The sequence below is a fragment of the Semicossyphus pulcher genome, unplaced genomic scaffold (assembly GCF_022749685.1).
Source record: "Semicossyphus pulcher isolate SPU_LCO1_2020_fin unplaced genomic scaffold, fSemPul1.0.p SCAF_16, whole genome shotgun sequence".
Lineage (NCBI taxonomy): Eukaryota > Metazoa > Chordata > Actinopteri > Labriformes > Labridae > Semicossyphus > Semicossyphus pulcher.
The window spans coordinates 27,031,886-27,040,000 of record NW_027211670.1 but is presented as its reverse complement, the minus strand read 5'-3'; positions in this window follow the sequence as shown (position 1 = coordinate 27,040,000).

Here is an 8,115-nt window from a genome sequence, read left to right as displayed (position 1 = left end):
TTATTGGCAGCTCCATAGTCAGAAACGTGAAGTTAGCGAAGCCAGCGGCCATAGTGAAATGTATTCCTGGGGCCAGAGCGGGCGACATCGAGTCCAATTTAAAACTGCTGACAAAGGATAATCGTAAATTTGATAAGATTGTAATTCATGTCGGCGTTAATGACTCCCGGTCACGTCAATCGGAAGTCACTAAAATTAATGTTGAGTCGGTGTGTGCATTTGCAAAGACGATGTCGGACTCCGTAGTTTTCTCTGGACCCCTGCCCAATCTGACGAGTGATGACATGTATAGCCGCATGTCATCATTCAACCGCTGGCTGTCGAGGTGGTGCCCAGCAAACGATGTGGGCTTCATAGATAACTGGCAGACATTCTGGGGAAAGCCTGGTCTGATCGGAAGAGACGGCATTCATCCCACTTTGGATGGTGCAGCTCTTTTGTCTCGTAATATGGCTAAGTTTGTTAGTCGTAAAACCTGACAAACCAGAGCTGAGACCAGGAGGCAGAGCTGTAGTCCTACACACTCCTCTGAGCTTCCCTGTGAGCAGTTTCCCAGCCACAATGTTAATGTTCTAGAGACTGTGTCTGCCCCCCCCAACCCAGGCCTGTTATTACAGTTAATTCAAACTCAAATAAAAAAGGAGTAAATCAAAAAAATTTAATAAAAATTAAAACAACAACCAAAGTTATGCCAAAAAATATAAGAATTAAATGTGGTGTGTTAAATATCAGATCCCTGTCATCTAAAGCTCTATTAGTGAACGATCTGATATCAGATGATCATATTGATTTACTCTCTTTAACTGAGACTTGGCTGTGTCAGGAAGAATATGTCAGCTTAAATGAATCCACTCCTCCCAGTCATCTTAATACTCATATTCCTCCAGACACTGGTCGAGGTGGTGGAGTGGCAGCTATCTTCAGTTCTAGTCTTCTAATCAACCCTCGACCCAAACTTAGTTTCAGCTCTTTTGAAAGCCTTGTTCTGAGTTTTTCACACCCAGCCTGTAAAACTTTACAGCCTGTTTTATTTGTGATAGTATACCGCCCTCCTGGCGCATACTCTGATTTTCTAACTGAATTCTCAGAGTTTTTATCAGATTTAGTCCTGAGTTCAGATCAAATAATTATTGTAGGGGACTTCAATATTCATGTAGATGTTGATAATGATAGTCTTAGCATGGCATTTATGTCCCTTTTGGACTCTATTGGTTTCACTCAAAGTGTAAACCAGCCTACTCACTGCTTTAACCACACCCTCCACCTTGTTCTAGCTTATGGCCTTGAAACCGAAAACTTAAATGTCTTCCCACAAAATCCTCTTTTATCAGATCACTATTTAGTAACATTCGATGTCCTATTAACCGACTACTCTCCAGTTAACAAACATGTACTCACAAGATGTTTGTCTGACAGGACTGTAGCTAAATTTAATGAAACAATTCCAGCTGCTTTTAATTCTTTACCACATCTGTTTCCTACAGAAAGCTCTGATGCTAATGTTAGTCCCTCTCAGCTTGATCAGTTTGTTGATAGTACTGCAGGTTTGCTGAGAAGTACTCTAGACTCGATTGCCCCCTTAAAAAAGAAGATTATTAAACGACAGAGGCTAGCTCCATGGTATGACTCAGAAACTCGTAACTTGAAGCAAATGTCGCGTAAATCTGAAAGAATGTGGCGATCCACCAAAACAGAAGAGTCTCGTTTACTCTGGCAAAATAGTCTTAATAAATACAGGAAGGCCCTACGGCATGCTCGAGGTGTCTACTACTCCTCCCTCATAGAAGAACATAAAAACAATCCCAGGTACCTTTTCAGCACTGTAGCCAGGCTGACAGAGAGTCACAGCTCCACTGAGCCAAGTATTCCTATAGGCCTCAGCAGTGACGATTTCATGAGCTTCTTTAATGACAACATCCTAAAGATAAGAGACAAAATTTGTAACCTCCTGCCGTTACCTGGTGCAGATGTATCTTTGGAAGCTGCTCACACACCTGATGTTTACACTGTTTTTCTCCAATTGACCTTCCTGAGCTAAATTCTCTGATATCTTCGTCTAAACCATCAACCTGTCTTTGAGACCCGATTCCAACCGAGCTGCTTAAGGAAGTCTTTCCCTCAATTAGCACTTCTTTACTAGATATGATCAATATGTCTTTATCGACGGGCTATGTACCCCAGTCTTTTAAACTAGCTGTAATTAAGCCACTTCTTAAAAAGCCTACCCTAGATTCAGGCACCTTAGCTAACTATAGACCTATATCTAACCTTCCTTTTATCTCAAAGATCCTTGAGAAAGCAGTCGCTAATCAATTATGTGACTTTCTTCATAACAACAGTTTATTTGAGGACTTTCAGTCAGGATTTAGAGTCCACCACAGCACTGAGACAGCACTGAGAGTTTCAAATGATCTACTTCCTGCTTCAGACAGAGGACTTCTCTCTGTACTCGTCCTGTTAGATCTTAGTGCCGCTTTCGACACGATAGACCATCACATCCTGTTACAGAGATTAGAACATTTAATTGGCATTACAGGATCTGCACTAAGTTGGTTTAAATCTTATCTATCAGATCGATCTCAGTTTGTTAATGTTCATGATGTGTCCTCTATGCAAACCAAAGTTAGTCATGGAGTTCCACAAGGTTCTGTGCTCGGACCGATTCTTTTTACCTTATATATGCTTCCTCTGGGTAACATCATGAGGAAACACTCCATTAATGTTCATTGTTATGCAGATGATACTCAATTATACTTATCTATGAAGCCAGACGAAACCAATCAGCTATCTAAACTAGAAGCATGCCTTAAGGACATAAAGATCTGGGTGACTAGAAACTTTCTGCTACTTAATTCAGACAAACTGAAGTTATTGTGCTCGGCCCAAAACACCTTAGAGACTCTTTCTCTAATGATATAGCTGCCCTAGATGGCATCAGCCTGGCATCCAGCACTACTGTTAGGAATCTGGGAGTTCTGTTTGATCAGGATATGTCCTTCATCTCCCACATAAAACAAATATCAAGGACAGCCTTCTTTCATCTTTGCAACAAACATCAGACACATCTTGTCTCAACACAATGCAGAAAAACTCGTCCATGCATTCGTTACTTCCAGGCTGGATTATTGTAACTCGTTACTATCAGGCTGCCCTAATAAGTCACTAAAAACTCTGCAGCTGGTACAAAATGCTGCAGCACGTGTGCTGACAAGAACTAGGAAGAGAGGTCACATCTCTCCTGTATTAGCCTCTCTGCACTGGCTTCCTGTAAAATCTAGAATAGAATTTAAAATCCTTCTTCTTACTTACAAAGCTCTTAATGGTCAGGCACCATCATATCTTAAAGAGCTCATAGTGCCATATTACCCCTCTAGAACATTGCGCTCCCAGGATGCAGGCCTGCTTGTGGTACCTAAAGTCTCTAAGAGTAGTGTTGGAGGTAGAGCCTTCAATTACCAGGCCCCCCTCCTCTGGAACAATCTACCAGTCAAGGTCCGGGAGGCAGACACCCTCTCTTCTTTTAAGAGTTCAAACTTTCCTCTTTGATAAAGCTTATAGTTAGGGCTGGCTCAGGCTTGGACTAGCCCATAGTTATGCTGCTATAGGTTTAGACTGCCGGGGGGATCTGACACACCAAGCTTCTCTCTCTCTCTCTCTCTCTCTCTCTCTCTGACTCTCTGACTCTCTCTCTCTCTCTCTCTCTCTCTCTCTGTCATATTAATGCAGCTCATTAACTCTGTATCTTCTGGTCCCATTAACATTACTAACCACATATCTTCCCGGGAGTTCTTGTGCTCCCTTGTCTTGAAGGTTCCTGGGGATCGTTGCTGCAGACCACCTGCTGCTGTGGACCTGCTCGACTGCAACAACTACTAACATCAGCCTTCCCCATAGTATCATTATTGTTGCTGCTAATGCTAATAGTAGACCTGTTGACTTCAACTGTTACAATTACGATTACCTCAGCCTTTATCATTACTCTGCTTCTCTCGCTAATTTATTTATTTATTTATTTATTTATTTAGCCAATCTTCACCCTAGTCTACCACTATTATTGGCATTGTAACCATAAGTATGTGTCTGTTGTTGTTCATGTAACAAGGACATATGTTGTTGTGGTAACAAGAACATATGTTGTTGTTGCTCTCTTTGCCTGTCTCTATGCTGCATCTCCTTCTATCCCATTTTCGGCCCATCCAGTCGAGGCAGATGGCTGTTCAACATGAGTCTGGTTCTGCTCGAGGTTTCTGCCTGTTAAAAGGAAGTTTTTCTGCCAATGTGCCGAATTGCTAAGTGCTACTCATGGTGGATTGATGTTGGGCCTCTCTTTAAATAACTTAACAAAGAGTCGGTCTAGACCTGCTCTTTCTGTAAAGTGTCTCGAGATAACCCTGGTTATGATTTGGCGCTATACAAATAAAATTTGATTGAATTTGATTGATTGATTGTTCTCTCTGTGATGACACCTGACGGTCTGTTACATCTGACGGTCTGTTACACCGGGCGGTCTGTTGTTCTCTCTACGATGACACCTGACGGTCTGTTACACCGGGCGGTCTGTTGTTGTCTCTGTGATGACACCTGACGGTCTGTTACACCTGATGGTCTGTTACACCGGGCGGTCTGTTGTTCTCTCTACGATGACACCTGACGGTCTGTTACACCGGTCGGTCTGTTGTTGTCTCTGTGATGACACCTGACGGTCTGTTACACCTGACGGTCTGTTACACCGGGCGGTCTGTTGTTGTCTCTGTGATGACACCTGACGGTCTGTTACATCTGACGGTCTGTTACACCGGGCGGTCTGTTGTTGTCTCTACGATGACACCTGATTGTCTGTTGTTGTCTCTGTGATCACACCTGACGGTCTGTTACACCTGACGGTCTGTTACACCTGACGGTCTGTTACACCTGACGGTCTGTTGTTGTCTCTGTGATGACACCTGACGGTCTGTTACACCTGACGGTCTGTTACATCTGACGGTCTGTTACACCTGACGGTCTGTTGTTGTCTCTGTGATGACACCTGACGGTCTGTTACATCTGACGGTCTGTTACACCTGATGGTCTGTTGTTGTCTCTGTGATGACACCTGACGGTCTGTTACACCTGGCGGTCTGTTGTTCTCTCTGTGATGACACCTGACGGTCTGTTACATCTGACGGTCTGTTACACCTGATGGTCTGTTGTTGTCTCTGTGATGACACCTGACGGTCTGTTACATCTGACGGTCTGTTACACCTGACGGTCTGTTACACCGGGTGGTCTGTTGTTGTCTCTACGATGACACCTGACGGTCTGTTACATCTGACGGTCTGTTACACCTGACGGTCTGTTACACCGGGTGGTCTGTTGTTGTCTCTACGATGACACCTGATGGTCTGTTACACCTGACGGTCTTTTACACCTGGCGGTCTGTTGTTGTCTCTGTGATGACACCTGACGGTCTGTTGTTGTCTCTGTGATCACACCTGACGGTGTGTTACACCTGGCAGTCTGTTGTCTCTTTGATCACACCTGACGGTCTGTTACACCTGATGGTCTCACCTGTGGATCCAGTCTTTTCTGGCAGTCATTGTTTCTTTGAATGTTTCATCTCATCATCTTCTCTGATTCTGCTTTTAACAAATATTAAAACCATTTTGTTGCTTTTATTCGGAGTACCTTAAAATCACAGAATAAGACTTTAAATGTTTCTTTGTTGGTGTATTCGGTTCCTCGCTGCAGTTATGTAACAGCACATCCATTCTTCATTTCAAAAGGAACATTTTTTTATAGCACAGACCATCGGGGACATCACAACTGTCGCTTTTATTTGCAGTGCTGTTTGTGATGTTCAATCCAGGTTGAGCAGAATTTAATTTCACATGCAGAGTGTTTCCATCTGTAACTGTGTGGTTTAAATGTGAGACAAATCCAACCTGACAAACTATAAACTGAAGGGAAACCGAGTTTCTGCCCGAAAACATCTTCAACATGAGCACACACCCACGTTCACTAAAATAAAAGCAAATTTAATCTGCGCTTGTTGGCTTCCCGGTGACTGAATAAACAGAGAGGGAAAACATTCGACTCAAACACATCTGAGAAACTAAAGCAGCTCAGTGTTCAGAGTAGGGATGGGCATTTGAAGGCATACCAATATTAGAATATTCCTTAAAAAAATCCAATGTCCACTTAACCTCACTACAAAAAAAAGAAATGTGTGTGTGTGTGTGTGTGTGTGTGTGTGTGTGTGTGTGTGAAATACACTACATCAAAGCTGACTTGCTTCACCACAAACTACAGTAAAGGCACTATAAGCAGCGTGTGTTCAATAACAAGGTCTCATCTGTGATTGTACAAATAGAGTTGTTCCCATCACTTTCTAATCTCATAATATATCAAAAACCTTTATGCTCCACTGTGATCTGATTTTATAGAAAATAGTGCTGAGCAAATTATCACAATACAAGATATCATATCATACAACATCCATACTGTGAGGACTGAAGTATAAAGACAGCATGTGTTACTCGTACAGATTGGGACCCACAGTACAGACAGTCTCAGAGTCAAGTTGAACAGAGTTTATTGTAACTAATTCTTATGTTTGAAAGGTGATTTTGGTTTGTCTGAATGTGGAGGTCCTGGGTGTCGAGAGCAGGGCTGTGGGTTCAGAGGTTCCAGAATTCAGAGTCAGAGGCTGGCCGGGTTGCAGAGGTTGAGGTCCTGGAGCTGGGTTCTGGAGGTATGGAGATCTGGAAATCTGGACACAAGGACAGACGGGGTAAATAAGATGCAACTGTGTGTAAAAAACTCCTTCAGAAAAGAGCCTGAGCTGAGGACCATGCAGGGTACACGGACAATCGGGCGCAGAGCGGAGGACTGAGCCGGGCTGATACTGGGCTTGTGTGGTGAGAGACACGGGGGTTCTGAGATAAAGACACTGGGTGCAGTGCTTTCTCTATAAGTGACGCCCTCTCCTCATTGGGAACAGAAAACATTGTTGCTTTTTTGTTGTTGTTGTTTTGATCTATACTTGTATAGAGAATCATGACATCTATGTTCTGAAAAACTGATAAATAAATAATATATAGTATTTGTTTATAAAAAGAAAGTGCTCAGAAAAAAACAGTCAAATCGCTAAATCTGTAAATATTTGAGTTTAGTCAGGTTTAAATTCTTCACTCACATTCAAACACCAGTTGCTATAACTAAACAACCAGCAACTAACCATCTGTTGTAGCCGCACACATTTAGCGTTAGCAGGAAAAAAGTCAGCAGCAGTCATCGTGTGGGGGTCGGGGAAAGCTGCACAGAAGCTGCCGTTGTTACCGCTAACGTTACTGCTCTGTGTTGTCATGAACATAAACGTTCCTTGATATGTAAGTTAGCTGACGTTAGCTGGTCAGCTCGCCTTCAGTAACGAGGCTACCACACGTTCACGTTACACACGTTGTAAACATCTACCTGCAGTTTAGCTTCCTAATGTAGCGCTGAGACGAACACTGGCTTCAATACAACTTATGTGACACTCTTAGATTACCGCCAAGAGGCAAAACAACACTCACCGTGATGATCCGCCGTTCGCCTTTCATGAGTCCCTGCTTCCGACAGGCGGCCCCGCGTCCAGTGTCAAGGTGCAAGGAGGAGCGTCATCTTGTGCTGCATTTACTTGCACTCGGACATCGGAGTTTCACTCTTGTAAATTTCCGACCAGCCTCAAATACATGAATATTTACGTTTGTTTTGAATGATGTTGAATTTGATCATCAGAATTGGGGGGACAGCTGCCACCCTATGCCACCCGGTAGCTCCGCCCCTGTATACACCGCCTGGGTGGGCACAGAGTGGACTAAAACGTACCAAAGGCTAATTCTCATTTGAAAATGTGCCAGAAGCCACATTTGGGCTTTTACGAGCACAGTTTTACCCCAGACACCCCGAGCTCGTTGGAAAAGAAGGGAAATTGTCAAAGCTCTTCATTTAGTTTGCATGAATAAATGCTGCTGCCTGAAATCACAAACAGTATAGTCAGATATATGTAGATATAATAGACAGATTACTGCGTTCGTCTGACGTGAGTTTGAGATTAGATTTAGATTAAACTGTGTTTTTCTTCAGCTAGGCTCC